Source organism: Sardina pilchardus, chromosome 12 (assembly GCF_963854185.1).
Source record: "Sardina pilchardus chromosome 12, fSarPil1.1, whole genome shotgun sequence".
Taxonomy (NCBI): Eukaryota; Metazoa; Chordata; class Actinopteri; order Clupeiformes; family Clupeidae; genus Sardina; species Sardina pilchardus.
The window spans coordinates 26,772,731-26,775,230 of NC_085005.1; the positions used below are offsets into that span (position 1 = coordinate 26,772,731).

At 45.6% G+C, this 2,500-nt stretch overlaps 1 protein-coding gene across 1 annotated transcript in view; it reads left to right on the forward strand.

Moving 5' to 3' along the window:
• LOC134097428 (kelch-like protein 29) overlaps positions 1–2,500 on the forward strand; it is a 23,556-nt gene that overhangs the window by 2,118 nt on the left and 18,938 nt on the right. The window lies entirely within an intron of this gene.

Genomic DNA, 2,500 nt, shown 5'->3' on the forward strand with positions numbered 1-2,500 from the left:
TATGGAGTTAGATCGATCATAATGGAAGCCAAAAGCTTCTCTCTAACACGTATGGAAGTGAGACATATGCTACAAACCATTTCAACCACATGCAGCACACTACCCAGGGCCAGTGTTATGGATAGCAAAACACACACACGTACAAAAACACACACATACTGTACACACACACTCACACTGTACACACACACTCACACACACACACACACACACACACACACACACACACACACACACACACACACACACACACACACACACACACACACACACACACACACACACATATACTCACACACACACACACACACACACACACACACACACACACACGACCGCTCCATATCCTCTCATCCAGGTTCTTGCAGGGTTATGCTCCTAATGTGGAGCGTAATGTGGCTGGTGGCCAATTAAAGCCCTTTAACAGCTCCACACCACAGTAAACGACTCCATTGGAGTTAATGTATCTCTGCAATTTAAAGACAATCATTTAAGTGTGATTAATGCAGCCCCTTCCCATCCCTATGCATTGGATGAGCTTGTTTCCATAAATTAGCGAAAGCGATTAACGATTTTATTTTGGCATTACCATAGAGCGAGAAATGAAGAAGCATGGTTGTGTGTGTGTGTGTGTGTGTGTGTGTGTTTGTGTGTGTGTGTGTGTATGTGTGTGTGTGTATCAGTAATCTTCTATGAGGATTAATGCTCTCAGACTTGTGTTTGTTTTTCCATTCTGTGGCTTTAGTTTAGAATTCGTATAAATGACCACCTATGGAAGGGCGGCCAAATGTCACAATAGAGTGTGTGTGTGTGTGTGTGTGTTAGATAAGGTCAGAGGGATATATCAAGCGGGTCAAACAGCACTGAAAGTCTTCGTCTAGTATTGATCCAGCTCATGCTAAGATCTCATTTTCTGACAGCACACATGTACAAACCCACCCACACACACACACATACACACACATGCACAAACCCACACACACACACACGCACACACATGAACAAACCCACACACAGTCTCTCTCACACACACACATGCACAGACCCACACACCTGCAGTGGATAGTCCACAGCCCAGAGCTGAGCAGTATCTGGGTTGTGGGTGATCTGGATATGATCTACAGTAGATACAAAGATCTCTTGCTTTGTCACAGTTTAGAGTGAACATTTTGTTATGGTGTTTCTCTGTTTCAAGAGCGTAGTGTGTGTGTGTGTGTGTGTGTGTGTGTGTACTGTGTCTGATTACAAAACCTCTTCAGGGCAGAATCTTGAAGTGAATCCCTCCAAATCTGGGAAGGGGAAGTGGTTGCCATGGAAATGTAGATTGCTCCTGGTTCACACAACATTTTACTCATGTGCTCTAACCTCACCAGGGAGAAGAGCAAGGCCGAGACCTGACGCACACCCGTATGCACGCACGCACGCACGCGCACACACACACACGCAGACACACACGCACACATGCACACACGCACACACTCACACACGCCACACACACACACACACACACGCACACACACACACACACACACACACTCCCCACAACTGTGGATGAAATCTCTCCATTTTCCTTTTTTCTTCTTCTGTCTTTCTCTCTCTCTCTCTCTCTCTCTCTCTCTCTCTCTCTCTCTCTCTCTCTCTCTCTCTCTCTCTCTCTCTCTCTCTCTCTCTCTCTCTCTCTCTCTCTCTCTCTCTCTCCTACAGTACTTTTCTGTCTTTTGCTCTTCTCACATATCAGTTTAATTAATTAATAACAATTAGCACAGTAATCCAAACCGTATTTAATAATAGCTTATTAATAATGTATAACAATGTAAAAGGAACATTGCCATCTCCTCCAACATCCTCTATCTATCTATCTTTCTCTCAGTATCACCTCCCTCTCTCTCTCCATCTATCTCTCTGTGTCTCTCCATCTCCTGTTGTTACTTCTCCCTAAAATGTTCTGTTGCTTGTTTTATCATCTTTCTCTTTCCCTTCCATTCTTCTCTCTCCATCCATCTTAATCTCTCCGTCTTCCTCTGTCCATCTTTGTGTTTTCTCCCTATTTTTTGCAGTCGCTCTCTCTCTCTCTCTCTCTCTCTCTCTCTCTCTCTCTCTCTCTCTCTCTCTCTCTCTCACCATCTCAGGCTGTTTTCTTCTCCTCTCTTTCCCCTCTTTCTGTCCATCTCTCTCTTTCCGTCTCGCTCTGTCCATCTTTACCGCTCCTCTGGTGGTTCCGTGGCATGTGGAACCCATCCAGAAGGTTCCGAGTGTTCCAGAGAAACGTTCCTTTCCTCCGGCTTTGCTGTGGAGAGGCGCCTGACTGAGCTTTACGAGCTGTGGCACGATTCCCCTCCAGAACTCTATAAAACACACATCTGCACACACACACACACACACACACACACACACACATGCAGACACACACACACACACACACACACACACACACACACACACACACACACACACACACACACACACACACACACATGCAGACACAGACACACACACACAC